The sequence below is a fragment of the Hylobates moloch genome, unplaced genomic scaffold (assembly GCF_009828535.3).
Source record: "Hylobates moloch isolate HMO894 unplaced genomic scaffold, HMol_V3 SCAFFOLD_1, whole genome shotgun sequence".
In the NCBI taxonomy this organism is placed as follows: domain Eukaryota; kingdom Metazoa; phylum Chordata; class Mammalia; order Primates; family Hylobatidae; genus Hylobates; species Hylobates moloch.
The window spans coordinates 51907287-51932048 of NW_026652276.1; the positions used below are offsets into that span (position 1 = coordinate 51907287).

The 24762-nt window shown below is 41.1% G+C and overlaps 1 protein-coding gene across 5 annotated transcripts in view; it reads right to left on the reverse strand.

The window, feature by feature from the left end:
• Positions 1-22257, reverse strand: part of MFSD6 (major facilitator superfamily domain containing 6) — a 93921-nt gene extending 71664 nt beyond the window's left edge. For 2 of the 5 annotated variants that reach the window (XR_009213907.1, XR_009213905.1), the window contains exon 1: positions 22110-22239. The gene's annotated coding sequence lies outside the window, so the exon portion shown is untranslated. Of the gene's footprint in view, positions 1-21557; positions 21706-22109 lie in introns of those variants that run through there. The other 3 variants (XM_032755125.2, XM_032755127.2, XM_032755126.2) reach the window with 2 other exon arrangements.
• Between the last annotated feature and the right edge of the window lie 2505 nt (positions 22258-24762).

Consider the following 24762-nt stretch of genomic DNA (forward strand, 5'->3'; position numbering starts at 1 on the left):
GCGGCTCCAATTCCATTTTATCATCTGAAAAGAACAAATAATTTGCCCTCAAGTCTATTTTCTAAATTAATTTAATTCCTGAGCTCAAAATTGAAAGAAACATTTCTTGGGTTTCAAATGTTTAAAATTATGTGATACTTCTGGGTAAAGAGAGCAGATTAAACACATGTAGTTTGAATCCTTCCCTGAACCCACTAAAATGACAATAAACACACACACACAAACATACACACACACTGTAAAAGTCATAATTCAAGCTAGAAAGATTAAAGGGCACATAATAGCAATAAAATAAAATTCTGGAAAGCAGAAAGTAAACAATTGGTAAAAGACTTGGTAGATCTGAGAAAACTAAAACCTTGGTTGATTATAGGGAAAGCCAAGAACTAATAAAATTTACTACTCAGAATCCCTGAAAGGCTCATTAGTTAGCTATATTAGATTTATCTGCAAGTAAGAGAAAGAGTGTATGTGTGAGATCGAGAGAGAGAGAGAGAGTGTGTGTGTGTGTGTGTGTGTGTGTGTGTGTGTGTGTGTGTGCGGTGGGGGGGTGGCAGGGGTGGGGAGGTGCTCAAATAGAGCTGACTGAAAGTCTAAACCCCAAACAAATGCAGGTTATTTTCCTCTGGAAAGTAAAACACAGAGGTTTTGGCCAGGTGCGGTGGCTCACGCCTGTAATTCAAGCACTTTGGGAGATTGAGGTGGGTGGATCATTTGAGGTCAGGAGTTCGAGAGCAGTCTGGCCAACTTGGCAAAATCCTGTCTCTACTAAAAATACAAAAATTAGCCAGGCATGGTGGCAGGTGGTGCCTGTAATCCCAGCTACTTTAGAGGCTGAGGCGAGAGAATCACTTGAACCCAGGAGCCGGAGGTTGCAGTGAGCCAAGATCACACCACTGCATTCTCCAGCCTGGGTGACGGAGCAAGACTCTGTCTCAAAAAACAAAAACAAACAAACAAGAAACACAGAGGTTTTCTGGCCATAGAGCACCAAGCAGAGTTGTAAATGGTGCCATGCTGAAAGCAGGGCATCAAGTGAACATACACATCCTGGATTCTGAGCCTTGGCCCCTTTCCCCATCCCACTTTCCTCAGGAGGTTCCCAGAGGCTGGCAAGACTTCCATCCTCTAGGCAGGAAAGTTAAAGCCTCTTCTCTAGAAAATCTGGTTAGCCTAAGAGGAATGACTTCTAGATGCTTATATTGAAGCCTCTCCAACTAAACAACACAACCCAATGACCCTACACAGGAGCTCAGAGTTATCAAGACCTTCCACTAAATATGAGTAATTACCAAGGATTATTTGACATTTGAGGAAATTTGAGGACATTTGAGGAAAGTCTATTACATGAAAAGCAGAACCAAAACAGGAAACACTATCAGTCCAGAGAAATCAGAAGCCAAGTAAAAAGGAAAATACTTTTGAATATATTATTAATATCTTCAGAAATAACAGAAAATCATGCAACTATGAAACAATACCAGAATAATATATATTTTTAAAGAAGAAGAAGGATGGGCAGATAAAAGGAATGCTTGAATAAAAAGCTCTGGAATTTATAAGTATTATAGCATAAATGAAAAATTAAGAGATGATATGAAAGAAAAGTTTGAGGCAATTTCTTAGGAAAATAAAGAACAAGAGCAACAATACACAGATATATGTATCTCACATCATATACAAAAATCAATTCCCGATATATTACAGATTTAAAAGTCAAACATTAAATAACATAGCTTTTAGAAGAAAACATAGAAAAATATCTTAAAGATTTATAGATAGGAAAATATTTACTAAATAAGACACAGAGTATATTAAACATTAAAGAAGAAAAAATAATTGAACTACATTAAAATTAAGAATTTCTAGGCCGGGCGCGGTGGCTCACGCTTGTAATCCCAGCACTTTGGGAGGCTGAGGCGGGCGGATCACGAGGTCAGGAGATCGAGACCACGGTGAAACCCCGTCTCTACTAAAAATACAAAAAAATTAGCCGGGTGTGGTGGCGGGTGCCTGTAGTCTCAGCTACTCGGAGAGGCTGAGGCAGGAGAATGGCATGAACCCGGGAGGCGGAGCTTGCAGTGAGCCGAGATTGCGCCACTGCACTCCAGCCTGGGCGACAGAGCAAGACTCCGTCTCAAAAAAAAAAAAAAAAAAGAATTTCTGGCTAGGTGCAGTAGCTCACACCTGTAATCCCAGCACTTTGGGAGGATCACCTGAGATCAAGAGTTCGAAACCAGGCTGGCCAACATGATGAAACCCCATCTTTACGAAAAAATACAAAAATTAGCTGGGCATGGTGGTGGGTGCCTGTAATCCCAGCTGCTTGGGAGGCTGAGGCAGGAAGATTGCTTGAACCCAGGAGACGGAGGTTGCAGTGAGCCGAGATTGCACCACTGTACTCCAGCCTGGGCGACAGAGTGAGACTCCATCTCAAAAAAAAACAAAAAGGAATTTCTGTTCATAAGCTACCATTAAAGATTGAAATGGCAAGTCAAAGAGTGAGAGAAGATATTTTGATGAGATATATATATATATACACACACACACACACACACACACATATATATGTAATAAAAGAATGATCCAGATATATAAAAATTTATTCTTTAAAGTCAATAGAAAAAAATCAGTAGGAAAATATGAGGTAACCCAATAGGAAAAATAAGCAAAAAGCTTGAATAGGCACCTCACAAAAGAGCCTATACAAATGGCCAATAAATATGTAAAAAGATGATCAACTTGATTAATCGCCAGTGAAAGCATTAAAACCAGAATACAATAACGTAACATACTCTAAAAATGGCTAAAATAAAAAAGATTGAGGCTGGGCATGGTGGCTCACACCTGTAATCCCAGCACTTTGAGAGGCCGAGGGAGGTGGATCACTTGAGGCCAGGAGTTCGAGACCAGCCTGGCCAACGTGGCAAAACCCCATCTCTATTAAAACTAAAAAAATTAGCCAGACGTGGTGGCAGATACCTGTAATCCCAGCTACTCGGGGGCCGAGGCAGGAGAATCACCTGAACCCAGGAAGCAGAGGTCACAGTGAGCTGAGATAGCGCCACAGCCCTCTAGCATGGGCAAAAGAGTGCAACTCTGTCTCAATAAATAAATAAATAAATAAATAAATAAATAAATAAGCATCTCTAAATGTTTGAGTGCCAACATGATACTCAAAGGAAATGCACATTGTAGCATTTTTGATTTTTGGATTTAGAAGGCTGAACAGATAAGTATAAAACAAATATTCTAAAATTTGAAAAAATTCTAAATCCAAAATACTCCTGGTCCCAAGCATTTTAAATAAGGGATGCTCAATCTGTAATATCAAATGTTGATGAGGATGTGGAGCAACTAGAACTCTCATAGATTGCTGGTGGGACTGTAAATTGATACACTACTTTAAAAACTGGGAATAGCTACTAATCTTGAGTGTAACACCCTATGACAACCAAAAGACATGTATATTCACCGAAAAACATCTATAAACATGTTCACTGCAGAATAATTTTAATGGTTCAAAACTGGAAGCAACCTGTCTATAGCACATACATAAACTGTAGTATTTCCATCCAAAGAAATACTGTGCAACAGTAAAAACGAACAAACTACAACTACATGCAGTGACAAGGATGAATCTCACAAACATAATATGGACTAAGAGAAGCAGGAAAAAAAGATCACTGAACACATGATTCCACTTATGGAAAAATAATAAGCAGGCAAACTAAGTTATGGTATTAAAAGTGGTAGACATGGCAGAGCACAGTGGCTCACACCTGTAATCCCAGCACTTTTGGAGGCTGAGGTGAGTGGATCACCTGAGGTCAGGAGTTCAAGACCAGTCTGATCAACGTGGTGAAACCCCATCTCTACTAAAAATACAAAAATTGGCTGGGCATGGTGGCAGGCACCTGTAATCCCAGCTACTCATGAGGCTGAGCCAGGAGAATCGCTTGAACCCAGGAGGTGGGGGTTGCAGTGAGCCAAGATTGTGCCACCGCACTCTAGCCTGGGTGACAAGAGTGAAACTCTGTCTCAAAAAAAAAAAAGAAAAAAAGAAAAAAATAGTGGTAGACTTCTCTTCCAAGAAGATGGAGTAGACACAATTTTCTCTATCACTTCTGCTAAGTACAACTAAAAACCCTAGACAACAATATTTAAAGTAAACATAGAAGACTCTGAAAGATAGACAAAAAAAGGCAGACCAGCTATGGACCTTGGTACCCAAGGAACAACACAGGTATGAATGGAGCTGAAGAACCAAGAAATACTGATGGGTGACGATGGGTGCAAACAAAAAGCCCTAACAAGTGCCTGCTTGCTCTATCTAATGAACCAGGAAAGGGGCAGTCTAGAAAGACAGAGAACTTTAGATAATAACTTCGACTGCAGCCAAATACCACAGAAAAAATGACCATAACCCTATTCCCACTCCTGCCCACACCATCAAAGGCTGAGCGGGGAGCCTACAATTCTGCCCTCACCAGGCTATAATGGGGAGTCCCCAACCCCTCAACTAAGGTGGGATCAGAGAAGATAAAGGAGCAAGGACTTTCATCCCTGCTAGGCAGTAATGAGGCCACAGTATCAGTGGAGATTACATGGGGAGCCTGGACTGCCAACCCAACTGTTGGTAACAAGGCACCCTTACCTTTCCCCACTGGGGTGATGTCAGGAGTTATAGTAGAGAATCAGGACTTTTACCACTGGCCAGCAGTAAGGAGGTCCACCCCTCACTCTCAATGGGTATCACTGAAGGCCATGTGAGGAGGCCTGCTGGGGAGCTGAAATGCCCATCTCCACTTCACAATAATGAAAAGTCTTTCACCTTCAGGTATCCACAGAGGCTGAGTGAGGAATTTGGACTTCTACCTCCAGCTGGCAGTAATAAAGCAGCATCCTCCCTTCTCTTGCCAGAGCATTTTCAGAAAAAGTCAGCTAAAGCAGAAGGTCTAAATAAGATCCACAGTCTCATAAAATAATACCCAAAACGTCTTGCTTTCAATAAAAAATCATGCATCACACCAAGAACCAGGAAGATCTCAAACTGAATGGAGAAGGACAATCAATGGATGCCAACATTGAGATGACAGGAATGACAACCATTTTAAAAACAACCATCATTTGGAAATAATAGACACTGGGGACTCCAAAAGTGGGGAGAATGGGAGGGGGATGAGGGCTAAAAAATTGCCTGTGGTGTACAATGTTCAATAATTGGGTGATGGGTACACCAGAAGCCCAATCCTCACAACTACACAATATACCCATGTAACAAACACGCATTGTACCCCCTGAATTTAAAATATTTTTTAAAAGCCATCCTAAAAATGCTTAAATAGGCAATTACAAACATGCTTGAAACAAAACAAAAAAAACAGAAAGTCTCAGCAAAGAAATGTAAGAAAAAATGGAAAACTTAGAACTGGAAAATACAACCACCAAAATAAATCTTAATGGATACACTTAATAGCAGAATAAAGGGGACAGAGGGATTAATGAGTGAATTGGGATACAGAACAATAGGAATTACACAATCTGAACAGAGAGAAAATAAAGTGAAAGAGCCTTAAGGACCTATGGGACTGTAACTAAAGATCTAATGTTCATGTCATCATAGTCCTGGAAGGTGAGGAGAAAAAAAGGGAGTGAAAAAGTTGTCAAAGAAGTAAAGGCTGAAAACTTCTCAAATTGGCAAAAGACATAAACCTACAGATTCCAGAAGCTGAGCAATCTCGACAGGATAAACCTAAAACAAAATGCCCACACCAAAACACATCAATCAAACTTCTAAAAACTAAAGGCAAGGAAAAAATTTTTGAAAGCAGAGAGACACAACTTACCAATGGGAGAAAAACAATTGAAATGATAACAGATTTCTGAGAAACCATGGACACTGGAAGTGGCACAATTTTTTTTAAGTGCTAAAAGAAAAGAATTGTCAATACAGGATACTATATCCAGAAAAAAGACTGTCCAAAAAAACAGAAAACTACTAATATCCCTGGTAAATCTAGATACAAGAACCCTTAAGAAAATATTAGAAAAGAGAATTTAGCAACATATAAAAAGAATTATACACCATGACAAAGTGTGGTTGATTCCGAAAATACAAGGCTGATGCAATATTTGAAAGTCAGTCAATTCAATCTACCATGTTAATAAGCTAAAGAAGAAAAATTATTTCAGCTTACCAATCAATGCAGAAAAACATTTGATAAAATAAACGTTTGAAAAAGTCTCAGAAAATAGGTTCTGAGGTAAAAAGTCTCAGAAAAATAGGAACACAGGGGAATGTTCTCAATTTGATGAAGATCACCTACGGAAACCCATGGGTAACATTGCACTTAATGGAAAGATTGAATGCTTTTTCTCTAAGATAGGGAACAAGGCAAGACTGTCTGTTCTCATCATTCTTATGCAACACAATGCTGGAAGTTCTCACCAGTGCAATAGGAAATAAAAGAAAACAAAAGACATACAGATCAAAAACAAAGAAACTGTCCCTATTTGCAGTTAACATGACTAGGTAGAAAATTCCAAGAAACCTATAAATAAACTTCTAGAACTAATAAGTGAGTTCAGCAAGTTCACAGGATACAAGATAAGCATACAATAATTAATTGTATTTCTATATGCTAGCAATGAACACATGGACACCAAAATTATAATACCATTTACAATTGCTTAAAAAAGAAACACTTGGGTATAAATTTAAAAAATGTGTACAAGGCCTTATGCTGAAAACCATAAAATGCTGATGAAAGAAATCAAAGAGCTAAATAAATGGATCCATGTTTATGAATTTCAATTCTCCTCAAATTGATATACAGGTTTAACACAACTCCTATCAAAATCTCAGCAACATATTTTTGTAGATATAGACAAGATTTTAAAATTTATACAGAAAAGGAAAGAAACAAATAGCTAAAGCAGTTTTGAAAAAGATCATATAGCTGTGCATTAATTAAGACTGTGTGGCATTAGCAGAAGGACAGACACATAGATCAGTGGAACAGAATACAGAACCCAGAATAAATCCACCCAAATATGCCCAACTGTTTTTTAACAAAGATGCAAAAACAATTCAATGGTGGAAAGGTAACCATTCAAAAAATGGTGCTGAGGTAATCAGACATCCATGGGCAAAAAAATGAACCTCGGCCAGGCACGGTGGCTCATGCCTGTAATCCCAGCACTTTGGTGGCTGAAGTGGACGGATCACCTGAGGTCGGGAGTTCGAGACCCGCCTACCAACAGGGAGGAACCCTGTCTCTACTAAAAATACAAAATTAGCTGGGCATGGTGTCATGTGCCTGTAATCCTAGCTATTCGGGAGGCTGAGGCAGGAGAATCACTTGAACCTGGGAGGTAGAGGTTGCAGTGAGCTGAGACAGAGCCGTTGCACTCCAGCCTGGGCAATAAGAGTGAAACTCTGTCTGAAAAAAAATAAATAAATAACCTCTAACTAAGTCTTACACCTTATACAAATATTAACTCAAAATGGATCATTAACTTAACTATACAATTTGAAACTATAAAACATTTAGGAAAAAAAAAAAGAAGAAAATCTTTAGCCTCTAGTGCTAGGCAGAGTTTTTAGACTTGACACCAATAACATGATCCATAAAAGGAAAAACTAATGTTAGACTTCATTAAAATTTAAAACTTTTGCTCTACAAAAGATCCTGCGAAGAGGATGAAAACACAAGCTACAGACTGTGAGAAAATACTTGAAAACCACAAATCCAGCGAAGGATTAGTTTCTAGAATATGTAAAGAATTCTCCGAACTCAACAAACAATCCAATTAGAAAATGGACAAAAGACATAAAGGGACATTTCACTGAAGAGGATAGACAGGATATATAGATGCATAGATACAAATGCAAAGATGTTCAACATCATTAATGATTAGGGAAATGTAAATTAAAACCATGATGCTATATCACTACATGTCTGTAAGAATGGTTAAAATAAAAATAGGGATAACACTGAATTCTGATAAGGAGGCACAACTACCAAATTACTCATACACTGTGGGTGGGGATGTAAAATGGTACACCATTCTAGAAAGCAGTTTAGCAGTTTCTAATAAAACTAAATACATGATTACCATAAAAGCCAGTAATTACACTTCTGGGAATTTATTCCAGATAAATGAAAACTTATTTTCACACAGAAACCCGTGCATAAATGTTTACAGCAGCTTTCTTCATAATAGCCAAAAAGTGGAGACAACCCAAAAGCCCTTCAAAGGATGGAAGGACTAACTGAACAAATTGTACTACAGCTTTACTATGGGATATTATGCAGCAATAAAAAGGAGCAAACGACTGATACATGCAATAACCTGGATAAATTTCCAGATAATTATAGAATGAAAAATCCTACCTCAAAACATTACATACTGTATGATTCTATTCATATAACATTCTTGAAATGATGAAATCATTGAAATAGAGACAGACAGGTGATTGCCAGGAATTCATTAGAGAGTGGGAACAGGAGGGAAGTAGAGGTGGCTACACAAGGGCAACATGAGGGACCTTGGTGGCGACAGAGAGAAATGTTCTGTATCTTGACTGCCTCAATGTCAATGGTGCTGTTGTGCTATAGTTTTGCAAGATGTTATCACTGGGGAAAAGTCAGGGGGTACAGGATACATGAGACATTGCTCTATTATTTCTAACAACTACATGTGAATCCACAATGATCTCAAAATAAACTCGGTTTCTTCCATAGTGGGAAGACACTAGACATTATCTAGTGTCTTTAAATAAAATTAAAGTCAAGAAATATAGATACAAGAATTTTATTTAAAGACATACAGGTGATAATCCTACTATTTTGGGAGGCCAAGACAAGAGTATCAATTGAGGTCAGGAGTTCAAAACCAGTCTGGGCAACATAGCGAGATCCCATCTTTAAAAAAAATTTTTTTTTAAGTTAGCCAGGTATGGTGGTACATGCTTACAGTCCTAGCTACTTGGGAGGCTGAGGTGCCCAGGACAGTGAGCTATGATCATACCACTGCACTCAGCCTGGGTGACAGGGCGAGACCTGTCTCAAATAAATAAATAGGTGAATATCAAAATAATTGCAGAAAAAGTAGTTGCCTCTGGGAGGAGAAATAAAAAGAGCACAGAAGTCTGTTTTTTTGTTTTGGTTTGTAACAAACCTTGTAAACATGTTCATTTTTTTAACTTCAAACATCTATAACTCTCATTTTAAAAATAAAAACTAAGAAAGAAATATGCATTCATGTGGGTTTTGTCTTTACAAACGACATTAAAGCCAACTACTAACACCCTTCTATCATTGACTAAACATTTTTCAGAGTTGTACAGAATGTCTGACCACATCAATTCTAATCAGGGGCCTTAGAGTGAACTTTAATTAATTATTCTACATAAATCATCTGCTGAATCTTCACCAGGTAGATCAGAGAAGGACACAAAGTCCTCTTTAACAGGCATAATTTCCTGAATTGTCCAAGTGATTGTGAAGAACTGATGCTCATATGCTAATTCAAAAATGGAAATATCTTACATTAAGATATTGATGTAAACCTTGATGAGTGATTTTCTCCCAAAATATTCTTTCCTCTCCACCTTATGCAAATGATTTTTGAGTATCATAAGGTTACACAAGGTTTCTCTGGTTACATAAGTCCAGATGTTAAGTAGCTCTCACGGTATCAACAAATACAAAGTCATTATGGAAATGTTTCTGTAATATGACATTCAGTATCACATATATAAATGTCATACTCAGTAACTTTTATATGAATTTCAAATCTCAAAAGACAAAACTGTTAAACTCAGGTCATTATTTTTTTTACTCAATATTTTCAAGTCATATTTAGATTTTGGTGAAAAGGAACCAAAACATGCAGAAATCACATTACAAACACGGTTATGAAATATAGCATAATAAATAAAGTGTAATCACAGGATCAGGGACAAAAAGAAACCAAAAACAAGTATATCCCAATGTAGGGCATCTTTGGCTGAAGTGGATTGTATTTAACTTGTCATAAGGAATGACAGAACAAGTACAAAGAGTAGTAAAAATATTTATATGCTGGATGAGACAATCTATTTATAAAGTGAAAGATTTTGTTTATTGAGAGGTTGATGTGGGCTAAATGTCTACAGCCCCTCCGAAACTAATAAGTTGAAGCCCTAAACCCCAATATGATGGTATTTGGAGGTAGCCCCGTTTGGAGGTAATTAGGTTGAGAAGAGGTCAAGAGATGGGACCTTTTTCATGGGATTAATGCCCTTATAAGAGGAGGCAACTCTCTCTCTACCCACATAGCAAGAAGGCGGCTATCTGGTAGCCAGGAAGAGGGCCCTCAACAGGAACAGAGTCTACTTGCACCTTGATGTTGGACTTCTCAAGTCTCCAGAACTGTGAGAAATAAACTGTGGTTCAAGAAACCCTGTCTATATATGGTATCTTGTTATAGCAGCCTGAGCAAACTAAGACAGTGGGCAATGAACATGAATCAATTCAGTTAATATTTTGTTTTTAATGTCTGAGTCTTAATGCTTTTTTAAAAAAAGAAACTTGAAAACCTAGAGTTAAGAAGACATTTAGAATTATATACAGAATTAACTTTATGATCTTCTCTGGGAAATATTCTCTATTGCAGGTTTGCAGTTAATCCTAATCAGATAAGGAAGGCTTTGTTTACTTTTTAGGAAAGCAGAAGTCTTCTCACCTAGCACAGTCTTATGACAGTAATCAATACAACTATTGTGAAAATATAACACAGACTTCTAAAACCTGGAAAGCTATCCTACCAGTACCTACAATGAGTCATTCAAATAGCAGGTATTTCTGAATTATTGATGAGAGGCAATGAAATCATTCTTGTTAAAACTGATAGCTTTCTTCATTATGTATTTAAATTAAAACTGCTCAAACATATATCGAGTTATCCACAAATATATGAGAGTATGAAAACGGATTCAACTTTTGAAGAAAGAAACCCTGAGATCGAATACATTATTTGGAATAATTGCCAAAGGTTAGATTTACAAACATGACGAGAATGTGTGCTATAACACAGCAGTGACATAATTATCAGTGATGGAGAGGAAACAATCCCTGGATACCACGGAAGGGACACTCTTCCTTGTGCCATGGCCATCATAACTCAGTATTGCCTAGTGACGAGGGCTGAAGCTGCGAAGCAGGGAAATTCACTTTTCAAACCCTTGCAGCCAGCTCTGTCTTGTCAACTGTTACTGGCCAACATTCTCAATGGCTTTGGGAAACGTGAGTCCCGAGAGCTGGACTCTAACATACTGCTGCAATTATGACCAGTATAGACACAGGGAAATCACTGTAAAAGAGCATTAGAATCAAGGTATTCACACACCGCACTCGAACATTCAGTTCAACCCCCAACTTCTTCCAGGATAGAGCTTTTTCCAGAGAAACAGTGTGCAAGGTCAATTCCCATAGATTTTTTTTTCCATCAGGATTGCTTTAGCATCTGCTAGACATTTAGCCAATGTCATGAAAAGAATATATAAGGTTAGTTTTATAACAGTCACACAGGCTACAAGGGCACTGATCTGTGCAAAGATGAATGACTATTTTGGAATCTTCCTCTTCCTTTCAGAGTATTTTGACATGGTTCCTTTATGGCAAAGCCAAATGATGAAAGAAACAAAACTGGTCTGAGTCCTGTCAGCCCAGTTTCCAGCTTGAGCCCTCCAGGCACTCAGCACTGCCCATGGGCTCCCCAGAGCTGCTACTAGCAGCATTCCACTGGGATTGAAACTCTTCCCAGAAACTAGAACCTGGCACCCTTGTCATTCTTTTTTTTGTTTTGTTTTGTCTGTTTTAGACAGGGGCTCCTTCTGTCACCCAGGCTGGAGTGCAGTGGCACAATCACAGCTCACTGCAGCCTTGACCTCCTGGGCTCAGGTGATCCTCCCACCTCAGCCTCCCAAGTAGCTGGGACTACAGGCACATACTACCACTTTTGGCTATTCTTTTTAGTTGTTTGTAGAGACAGGGTCTCACTATGTTGCCCAGGCTGGTCTTGAACTCCTGGGCTCAAGTGATCCATTTGCCTCAGCCTCCTAAAGTGCTGGAATTACAGGTGTGGGCCACTGTGCCCTATCATCTTATCATTCTTGGTGGGCCTTTCCAAGTCTCCTAGTAAAACCTTACTGCTAGATCACAAGCAAGCTGATCCACAACCTTGGTTGCCCCATCTTGACAACATATTTGCACTTTAACAGGGATTCAGTGGATTATACTATCATATTATTACCAACTACAATACAATAACACTTAAGTAACACTTGCTAAGAACCTAGCATGTATTAACTCATTTCATACTCACAACAGTTCTCTGAGGTGGAAATGATTCCTTTCCCAGTTTTACCGATGAGGAAACTGTGGCACAGAGAAGGCAAACAACCAGCCCAAAGTCACATAGGGAATGAGTAGCAGTGCTGCTCAATGCACTGTGCAGCTATGAGACAGGGATGCCAAAAGTTAGGTCTTAGGCCTCAAAGACTTGCTTTATCATTGACCAGATAAGCCTAAAACACATCTCTCTCTCTCTCTCTCTCTCTCACACACACACACACACACACACACACACACACACACACCCCACTAAAGGGTTAAATGAAAAGTCCAAATAATAATGGAAGAAAAGCCACATAGCCCTATATAACTTATTAACTAAAAGATATTAGGGACAATAGGCATGCTTCTGGAGTTCCAAGTAGGGTGTCCATACTTCAGACAAGGGTTGTCAAGAAAACGAGGGGCTTAAACTGAACTCTGAAAGATGGGCAGGATTCACTTAGGCAAAGATGAGTGGGAAAACTATTCCAGGGTAGAGGAAAGAAAAGGCAGCAGAGGATCTGTAAAAGATTTATCCCAGGACTAAAGGGCATATGAGGCCACCCAGACAGCAACAGATGGCACAGGGCCTTGAATACCAGGCTGAGGGACGACACAACACAAAATACAATGGAATTATACTGAAAAAAATACATTCATTTGAACAACCAAAAAAACCCTACAGCTATAGATCGAGCACCTACTAGTAGGTAGGACACATGCTGGAGGCCACACAGTCCCTGTCATGACACCCAGAGGCGAGAAGAAGACGGGGGCACACATAATCACAACACCCTATGCTAAATGTTCAAACAGGAGCAAGCACAGGTGATGTACACAGAGGGTCTGTGGGGTGGGGCCTCGAGCCAATCTGAAAGGATGAATAGATTGGCAGGGTTTTGCTACTGCAACCTTGCTAAGGATTTCCCAACATTTGAACTTTTATTTTGGTGTACTGATCTTATTGCTAATGATCCAGTACTGAAGTCCTGTGATGGTATCATTTCAGAACAAACAGTACTTTATGAATTCACTGTATCTAATGGGACCTTTCATAATATCTGGAAATAGAATACACTTGAAACATTTTCCTGACTCCTTCCTCTACTTCTAGAGATTGTTCTCACATCTACTGTAGGATTTATAGGTAATTTTATTGCTATCTTTTTACAGATATCTCGTCTGCCCAACAAGACTGTATACCCCTTGAGGGAGGAATCTAGAACATAACAATTGCCCTTTACCCCTGTAAGCTCTCAATACTGTTTATTTTGACAAGTACCTGATGACAATATACATATAAATTTTTATTAAAGTTTAATGTGATCAAAAATTAATTTTAGGAAGTAGAGTCAAAAGAAGTCCCAGTAGCATCCCCCTGGCTTTGATAAATCAGTGCCTCTTTAAGCCTCTTTTTCCATACAAACTTAAGTCAATTAACTCCCAGAAGGGTTCTACAGCTTAAATGAAACAAAGTATGAGAAAGCATTCTGTTAATCTAAAAGCAATATACGAACATTTGGTGTTGGTGGTAGTTGTACTTTTATTCCAGATATTTCATTAAAACTCTGGGTCTTATTTTGCAATTATGCCAAAAGCACTTTTCCCAGAATTATCTGGCACCACCCTTGAACTAGGCTAGCATTTCATCCATCTGTGCTCATGAATTTATGTTCATGTCTGTTTTCATGTCTACAGCCTGATGGGGGCTGTGAGGCACTGGTTCACTGGAGAACACCCTATTGTAATATGGACTGGAATGATAATTCATTATCTCCAGGAAAGAAATAACTATTCACTTAAAATAAAATATTCTGTAGAAACATTTCACTTATATTTGTAACATCATAAATCTGAAAGAAAGGACTTGAAATCCTCTCTAACATTTCCTTTCAACCTGCTAACAGGGTGAAAAAGGAACAAATTATTTTGATCTCTTAAGGGTTGGAGGAAATAGCTTATAAGCATAAAGATGGCTTTCGTAATAAAGACCAACTAGATTTTCACTTTCACTTTGTGGAAGAAAATAATCAAATGTCAATTAAAAATTTATAATTTAGGTTTGTCAGACCTTATCAGCCATCATGAAGCAGATTCCTATTTGTTTTAGACTCCTGATTAAATATTGTGCCAATCTATAGCATAATTTATAATATAAATTTGAAGTAGGCCCCAGAACTTCATTTCCTTCTACATTTCAAATAAGCTTCCTGTCTTAGAACAAGCCCAGTGGGAGGAACAAGTAACAGTTCACATTACAGAGCTATTCGAACACTATTAGACACTGAGGAAATTAAGAGGGTTAAATAAAGCACAATCTATACACGAGACAAGGCAGTTTAAACAGAAATGTGTGGGTGCTTCTTTCTCAGACCTTTTATGAGTTTACAATTGAGACCAGAATATAGATCTCAAGGTTTATAATACATTTTCCTATAGCCCTGGACTATCATCAGTTATTTTTACTTACATCCCCTAAATGTGCTATAGTCCAAAAGAATAATTTATATCCTTAGTACATTCCCATATATGTAATCTAAAATTGTTTTATTTTGCTGTTAGGGTTCTGATAACTTGAGAATTACCATAAGCTATCAATTCTAATGATATAATTACTTTCAGAAAAAGGTTTATTACTTAGCCCATAAAAGAAAAAAGTGGCTGAGCACAGTGGCTCACATCTATAATCCCAGCACTTTGGGAGACAGAGGCAGGCGGATCTCTTGAAGCCAGGAGTTCAAGACCAGCATGGGCAACAAAGCAAGATCCCATGTCTACAAATTTTTTTTTTAATGAGTCAGGCATGGTGGTTCACACCTGTAGTTCTAGTTACTCAGGAGGCCAAGGCAGGAGAATCACTTGAGTCCAGGAGTCCAAAGCTGCAGTGAGCTAGGATCACACCACTGCACTCTGGCCTGGGTAACTGAGAGAGACCCTGTCTGTAAACAAATAAAAATAAAAAAGATAGACACTTTAACATACATACCATACCAATAATTTTTAAAACGGAAATATTCAATGCTGGTGAGTATGAGAATTGACAGGCACTGTCATTCACTGAGAGTAAAAACACAAACTTTCTGAAAAGGAAAGACTTAAATGTAAAGATTTTTATTGCAACAGTTTTCACAACAATCACAACTGAAACGAAGTAAGTGATCAATAATGACAGTTAAATAAGTTATGGTGAAAATAGGTAAATAAGCTATAGAGAAAAATAAAATCTTATATCCATATCATGGGAAAATAGAACTTAACTACATGGGAAAATGCATCATGTTAAATGAAAGAGCAGGACACAAACCTCTAGATATAGTACAGCTTATATTTGTAAATCTATGTAGCTCAAATAAAATGTATTTTAGAAAAAGACTCGATGAAAATGACACCAAAATGTTATCACGGATTATCTCTAAGTAGTAAAATTAGGACTTATTTAATTTTTTTCTTATACTTGGCTGGATTTTTAAAAAATTATTATTTATCACTTTAAAAATACATATTTAAAAAGGAATTATTTTAAATATAAAACATTTGAGTGACAATTGGGATGTCCTTGTTCCCAGAGTTCCTGAAAAATTATAGAGTTACTAAATTGAGGTCTGATCATTCATCTAATGCCTTGTGCTTCCCAGTATACGGAATTGAAAGGGACTGTCACAAGGACTTTGAGACACTCTTAAAAGATATGGACACCTTTTACAGGGAGCCTCATTATACAGAAAATAAAATTGAAACGTGTCATGTTTACTCATTCAAAAGAATGATAATAAAGTCTTTTATTTAAACTCCCTTATAAATGTGAATTGGGGCATATTTGTTCATTAGTTAAATACAATTGCACAGGCATGATTTTGAAATAGAATTAAGAAAGGCACTCCATAATAGCTAAAGAAGCTTGCCTTTGCTGGATTGGAGCATGTTAATCAAGAACACAGCACTTCTTTATTTTATGTTCCAGGACACACGTGCAGGACATATGGATTTGTTACATAGGCAAACGTGTGCCATGGTGGTTTGCAGCACCTACCAACCCATCACCTAGGTATTACGCCCCACATGCATTAGTTATTTATCCTGATGCTCTCCCTCCTCCTGCCACCCCACCCCCCAGACAGGCCCCAGGAACACAGTACTTCTTAAAAGTCATAGGCAGCATGCATGTCACTTTGTATGATTCTGCTTTATGTGTTTGGTGTGGTGGCTTCTTCCTTTGCTCTACATGACAGAAACCTTGTGTACCTTGAGGCCAAGTATGTTCTACCTTAACTTTGTCCCTAAAAGTGCCCTGAACAGTTAAGAATTTCCAGCATGACTCACAGGGACCCACTCCTGTCACTGCTCCAGTGCTCAGTTTCTCCCGGAATCCTGGGCACTGCCTGCCATGTCTCTCCTCTTCACCCCACAGTATAGCAGGGCTCACCGTACATTGGTTTATTGGAGCTCAGAGAGAGCAGGCCCCGTGCAGAGTGGAGTGCACCTGCCTGTGGAAGAAGGTCTCTCTACATAACCAACACAGACTGCTAACTACCAGTCCAGGCTTGTCACTCACTTTCCTTTGGCACGGTTAACCCACACATCGGGCTTGTTCAGGCAGCACCAGTTCCTCCTTTTTATCCTCCTCAAAGCCACACACCAGAGCTCACTCTGCCCACTGCTGATTCATAGTGTCCCTGTCTTTCCCCCATCCCACTCTTGGTCTCAGATCAAAATGCTTCCAAACATTTCCTCAGAGTCATTCAGAGTTGGACTTTCCTGTTTTGTACTTGCCAAATGTTTCCTGAATTGGTCTCCCATTCTAAAACATGCCCCACAACAAATGTCAAAGAAAGACGTCTCTGCCCCCCTTAATTCAATTTTTTTCCACATCTCTTGAACATGGTTTTTTAAGGGTGTGAATTTCTTCCCATCTTTGCCCTATTCTCTCCCATTCTACCCCGCCCCTCCCATCCTAAAATGCAGCAGGACCACCAGGTCACAAGGTAATACACAACTCTCACTCACATCTCTTCAATATAATCATCAACACGTGGCTCAACTAGATTTGCATCATAATGGATCAAGGCAGAGAGAGGCTACTTTGAATACATACAACATTGGGATGTAGTTTTTGTTGGTGCTGAGGTAGAGGTGGGGGTTTGGGAGGGTGTGCTCTTTTTAAAGCCATAACATAGCAACCAGTAACTATAGCAGACACATATTAACACATAGACTCAAGGTTTAGGTGTTCCATGTTTGTAATTATTTATTATTTGGTTGGCTTTTCTGTTTTGGCCCCTGCACCAACAAATCAAACATCACTTGTCTGAACAAATGACTCTGGTAGTTTCCAAAAGTTGCCCAGCCAACTTGAGACAATGCCATTTTGCAAAAACAGTAAATAAATATCATCCAAATGTGGGCAATCAAAAACAGCTACAAAGCAAATGTTACTGAATCCAGCAGTGGGGCTAAGTACTGGATAACATATCATTCAGAATTTAGGAAAACAAATCAGGCTGACACAAGCCCCTCTCACCCCCCAAAATGCCAGCAGAGTAAATGGGAACAGATAGCTAATGTTGGATAATTAAACATGGAGGAATTATAAACTCAAAGGAAATGTTCTTGGTGGAGGCATTAAGGTGTTTTCATCGCCCCACACAGAATTCACATCAGATGTGTTTGCTTTTCCCAGGAATCAAAAATGCTATGCCCAGGGAAATGCCATGCTAGTTGAGTTTGAGGAACAAATTTTACCCAAACTGACCTTGTAGTAGGGTAGGACTTTGCACTTGATTTCTGCCTTTAAAGACAACCTATTGAACAAAGTTTCCTAAATTAAAAGATGGAGATTTCCTTCTGCCTAAAACATAATTAGAACCTAAAATGAAATGTTGGCTAATACCTAAAATTGTGAGAATATCTCTTCTGTAAAATACTTTTACAATTCCCTCTTTCTCAAGATTACCTACTACCACAATGATAATTAACCAAGTTTAAGCATGTGTTTTCTTGATTGTGAAAAGTCTGAATGTATTATGGCTCTGGATTTCTGAGTCTGGGCAGGGAAATGTATTAATTTTTAAGGATTCTAAGCAGTGGTTTTAGTTAATTTTACATAGAATTGGATAGAACTATGGGACTGTATTTAACAAGTACATATGCATCAGATTAGATTAACTTTATGATAACTTGCTGCTCCTAAATTGTTACTAAAAATAATTATACCTAAAGTCATCCAGAATGCCATAATTTCATGAGATGACACAGCAGGTAAATTGGTTTCTCCAACTCCTACCTTCTACCAGATTGTTCTGTACAGAACAATCATGCTTCCAAAGACAGCCACCACTAGCAAGACCAGGAAGAAAGAAATTCTTATCACCTCTAATCAAGCAGATAAATTGTGTATGCTCCAAAGCATTCTTATTGAGGAGGAAAACAGGAGTTGTAGAATATGCTACAGTTACTATTAGAAAAAGTAAAAGCCAGTCACCTGAGACTCTTTACCCTTTACCCCCCAATTCTCAGTATGCCACCTTTCACTTTGATCTCCTGAGTCTCATTTCACTTCCCTAACATAAGAGTTTAGGCAGATTCAATTTTATCTTACTTTGGATTTTATAAAATCAATTAATTCTAATCATCTTTTGTTTTCCTTTTTAGTTTATATAATAAGAGAACACATGCTTGTTCCAAAAACAAAATTTTAAGCCCAAACATAACTTTATAAGGTAAAAAGCAAAAACATCCTCTTTTCTCCATGTTGTCTCACTTCCTGAAGATAGCCACTGTCGGCTGGGTGCAGTGGCTCATGCCTGTAATCCCAGCACTTTGGGAGGCCTAGGCAGGGGAGTCACAAGGTCAGGAGATGGAGACCATCCTGGCCAACATGATGAAACCCCGTCCCTACTAAAAATACAAAAATTAGCTGAGCGTGGTGGCATGTGCCTGTAATCCCAGCTACTCGGGAGGCTGAGGCAGGAGAATAGTTTGAACCCGGGAGGCGGAGGTTGCAGTGGGCCGAGATGGAGCCACGGTACTCCAGCCTGGCAACAGAGCGAGACTCTGCCTGCAAAAAAAAAAAAAAACTACTGTCAACAGTTTGGGGACAAAAAGGCATATGTGTGCATGTATGCAGGTTTAAACAAATGTATATAAATTTCTTCTGACGCTAGTTTTTTTTGTTTTTTTCTTTTTTTGAGATAGAGTCTCGCTCTGTTGCCCAGGCTGGAGTGCAGTGGCGCGATCTCAGCTTACTGCAACCTCCACCTCCCGGGTTCAAGCAATTCTCTGCCTCAGCCTCCTGAGTAGCTGGGATTCCAGGCGCCCGCCACCATGCTCAGCTAATTTTTGTATTTTTATTACAGATGGGGTTTCACCATCTTGTCCAGGCTGGTCTTGAACTCCTGACTTCGTGATTCACCTGCCTCGGCCTCCCAAAGTGCTGGGATTACAGGCATGAGCCACCTTGCCCGGTCATTTTTTTCATTTAATAGACAGCATGTTGATTTTTCAGCCGATGTACAAAATAGCTAGCAGACACACATTTATTGCATTTCTTCCTTTCCCTACAATGAGATTGCCAAATTAAGATTTACTGTCAAAGGAAGTAAAACAAAGAAACCTGTCAGCCTCATATTGCCTTCAATCTGTAACTGGTGAGGACAAAAGGGTAAATATACACACATTAATATACATACGTAATAAATATATAAATTATCCTACACGGCTAAATGTTAACATAATACATGTACATTGAAATCAAGTTAATTTTCAAAGACACAAAGCTAAGGAAGGCATCTGCGTAGGTGGAGAGACTTAATGGGTTCTGATTAGGGAGGGACACCATGTGGAAATTTCCTGGGCATTGGAGCCAGAAACATGAGGTCAAATTTAACTCTACCTCTTACTGATTATGTGGTTTGTGTAAGTTGCTTAACCCTTCTGAGCTTCCTTTTTGTCATGCACAGAACTAGGGGAAAGACTTATCTTACAGAGATTTAGATATTAAATGTTTAAGATGGTGTCTTGAACATAATAAGTACTCAGAAAAAATGCCTTAATACTGTTAATAATCCAGACACTACATATGACGGAATTGGTGATCCAATACCCACACCATCAAATACCTGTGAACTCTGCTTTTTGTCTTTGTGTTTTATTTGCCTTCACGCTTTTATATTTATTTGTATAGACATGGAAAGTGCCTTAGAAATAAACTGCTGTAAACATGAAGGACACACAACTACTTAGTAGCTTTAATGCATTATTAAAGTGATGCTCTCTCCTATTTCCCCAGAGCATCCTGCACTGGGCTCATTAACAATGTCCCATCCTTCCCCTAAGCAATCCTAAATTTTACCTACACCTTGTGATAAATACAAGCCATCTGACTACCACTACACAACTGACAATATCCTCCACCTCTGCTTAGCAGCTTGACGTGTCAAAAGCCAAGCTTCCCAAAGAGGAGGATCCTATCCTCTTTTACTTAACAAGGCTAAAACAGATGCATACACTTTTAGCTGGCTAGTGCCCACATCTTGGGGAAAGGACCTACCAAGTACACATCTCCTTGTATTACATATGTTAAGTCAACTGTATGTCTACCTACCCTTCACATTCATCTATACTTAAGAGGTTAGATTTCTAGAAAATCATGGACTTCTAGAGGATTAGGGGAAATTTTGGCCACTATAATATCCAACCATCCTCTTTTCCATGTGAGAAAACTGGGGCTCAGGAAGATGTGACATGCCCAAGGACACACAACTATTTAAATACCAGTTGAGATTAGAACCCCAACTCTTTAAGTCTTTTGTACACTAATAAGCAAGGTATTATATGTTCCAGTAGTTCTGTGAGGTGGTTAGTCAATCTTTTTGGGATGAAAAGAAACGTAGGTGGTTGCGAATGCATAAGGGTAATTAACCCACCTGTCTGTCCATGTGGGGATGGGATTAACGAGGGGGAAAGTTGCGTTCGTAATTTTCCACCATCTTACCTAAATTTGCAGGAAAATTGCTCTATGGGCAATAAATATGACCCAGAAAGACTAGCAACCCCCAGTAGTATCTCAAAAGGGCTCCAGAGACATGTTAGACCAAGTGGAAGTAAAGCACGAGGTGGGGGATGTCTGCTAGGATGGTGGCAGGCAGAGGAGAGGTATTTTTTTTCCGTATTCACCTGGGAGGGCAGACGTTGTCAATTTCCTCCTCCTGCCACACAAGTGGCCACGTCCTTGTCACTGGGGCTGTGTGGAGGTTCTCACCTCCTCCTTTTTCCCAGGGATGTTTACGGCGAGGGCGCGGGTCGGCCCGGGCTGAGGAGGACCCGGGCATCGGCGCCCACCCCCCGTCCCCACCCGCGGCAGCAGCTGTGGGCGCCCAGCGAGGGCTCCCTGAGCAGCGCCTTTGTTTTCCCGACTCCAATTACGTTTGCGGAAGTGCTGCCAGCACCGGGCGCGCTGGGGGCGCAGGCGGCATCCTCCCCCAGCACCCCACAAAGATGACACCCGACACGGAAGCCGGGGGAGGGAGGGGGGGAGCGGCGGGCGAGCGAGGCCCGAGCGGAGACAGCGGCGCACGCTCGGCTCCGAGCCCCGGCCCCGAATCCCCTTTCCCGGCAGCAGGTGTGCGCGGCTGAGGTGCCTACCCGCCCTCCGGCTGGGCCCGGCCGGGGCGGGGGAGGCCAGGGCGGGTCTGCGAGCCCCTTCTCCGCAAGCCGGGCCCGACTCACCTGCTGCGGCGGCGGCAGCGCTCAGCTGCGCGGGGCGCGGGGAGCCCTGTCCCCGGAGCGCGGGGCGGCGGCTCGGGGCCCCGGGGCGGCGGCTGTCGGGGCAGCGCGCACCATCCCGGGCTGCTCGCGCGCTCCTCGGGGGCTGCGGCGGGCTGGGCGGGGCGCGGCGAGGCGAGGGATGCGGACCGGGTGGGGCCACGGAGGACGGAGGCGGAGGGCCCAGCGCTCCCGCCGGCGCGACCTTCTCTCCGGCTGCGGCTGCTCCTCCTCCCCGGCCCGGGCCTCACAGTCGCCGCCGCCGCTCACTACCGGCTGGACCCGTTTCAGGGCCGGGCGCTGAGGACCGGCCGCCAGGTGCAGCGCTCCGCCTCCTGCGGCGGCGGCGGATGCGTCAACTACCCGCTCCCGGCCTCCAGCCCGCCCCAGCGGCCCGGAGGGACCCCTGAACCCAGCCGGGCCGGGGGAGCGCGCTGAGGAGGCGAAAGCACTGGGTGAGGCTCCATCGCTACCGCACCCTCCACCTCCCCGCCCCCACGCGGCTCCCGCTGAGCCCCCAGGCAATGAGTGCGGGCCAGGAAAGGTGGGGGAAAATGTACTAACATCCCTTATTCCTTGAGTGCCTTTTAAGTGGCACACACAATGCTAACGCGGTCAGTGCGTTATCTCCGCGTCTGTCCCAGGTTGACCTGGGAAAGTGGAGCCGGCGGGGTGCGGGAGACAAACGATCTGTGAGTTTCGGGGCTCACCAAGAAGGGGGAACACTGAGACGAATGCACCCTTTTTCAGGAAGGTGCTACTGGCATCTTGCTGAAAAGCCAACCGTATGTGTGTCGCACTAAGAATATAATTAAAGTTGTATTTCTAGTTAAACACGCAGAGAGTGGGGGGAGAGTGGAGTATTCACTTGGCAAGTATGTCTGTGTGCCTGTGATGGGCTTTGGGGGATGCCACATCCTGTTCTTAAGGAGTTTATTGTCTTGTTCTGGCAACAACGAGAAGAGTGACAATGGTAGCTAACGCTTATAAACATCGATTATGTATGGGGCATTGTGTAGGTACTATTTGAGCCTTATAACCCTATAGGTGTAGGAAACGTTATTCCCATTTTACAACTGAGGAAAGCCGAGGCTGAAAGTTAATGTGACCCATCCAAAGTTACTAAACAGCGAAAGGGAAAACAGGCTTCTTTTGTCTCCAGGCTTTAAGCTCTTAACCATGAAATCATACTGGTAAGAATGTGATAGGCCCTGAAGTTTCCGAATTTTGAGTCCCTCTTTAGGAAGAATAAAACAATTACAAATACGAAGTTTCTAGGGCCCCTTCCTAAGCTTATGAAGGGTCCCTGAAGCTTAAACTATAGTAGCCTCATGCTAAATCCACTTTCAATATTGACGTAGATATTCAATCATTTCTTTCTCCAGGCATTTCTTTCTCCTGTCAGGAACACGAGACACTGGTCCCCTCCTTGAAACTCTTCCCTTCTCTTCTTTTGGTGCCCCATAAGTGTTGGATTTTCCTCCTTGAAACTCTCCCCTCCTCTGCCTTCTGTGACCCACAAGTCTTGGGTTTTCATCTTCCTCTCTGGCCACTCCCCTTAGCTCCACTTGAGTTTTAGTTTTCCTTGAGTTTTGTTCTAGGCTTTCCTTTCTTCTGATTCTGTTTTTTTCTGCGAATGCTCTCACTACTTGGCTTCAATCACAGAATATTTGAGGATGCTCCAAAAGCCCTCTCGTGGGGTCAGCTTCTCTCCTGAGGGCCAGATCCTTATGGCCAGTTGTCCAGTGGGATGTGTCACAGGCGCCCCAACCTCACTAAGTGCCATATCAATGTTTCTTTACCTTCTGTTCTTCCCCTACTCGTTTTTTGTTTTTTTTTTTTTTAAGATGGAGTCTCACTCTGTCACCCAGGCTGGATTGCAGTGGCGTGATCTCAGCTCACTGCAACCTCTGCCTCCCGGGTTCAAGTGATTCTCCTACCTCAGCCTCCTGAGTAGCTGGGATTACAGGCACATGCCACCATGCCTGGCTAATTTTTGTATTTTTAGTAGAGATGGGGTCTCACCATGTTGGCCAAGGTGGTCTCAAACTCCTGACCTCAAATGATCCGCCCACTTCAGCCTCCCAAAGTGCTGGGATTACAGGTGTGAGCCACTGCACCTGGCCCCTCACTCACTCTTGCTTCTGGGTTCCCAGACTCTGGGGTCCCAAACAGCCATCCACCCAGTTGTACAAGGCCCTTCTTCTCAATGCTCCTTTCACTCTTATACCCATGCCCAGTGTATTAGTTACCTATTGCTGCTGTAACAAGTTATCATAAACTTTGTGGATTAAAACACACATTTATTATCTTATGATTCTGGAGGTCAAGAGTCCAAAATGGGTTTTAGTGAACTAAAACCAAGGTGACTACAAGGCTGCATTCTTTCTGTAAGCGGTAGAGAATAATCCATTTCTTTTACCTTTTCTGCTTCTAGGGGCTGCTCACATTCTTTGGCTCATGGACCCTTCCTCCATCTTCAAAGCACACCATTCTAACCTCAGCCACAATCCTCGAATTGCCTTTTCTGACTCTGACCCTTATTACATTGGGTTCACCTTCATCATCTAGCATAATCTCCTCCTTTCAAGAATATTAATCCCATCATCAAAGTCCC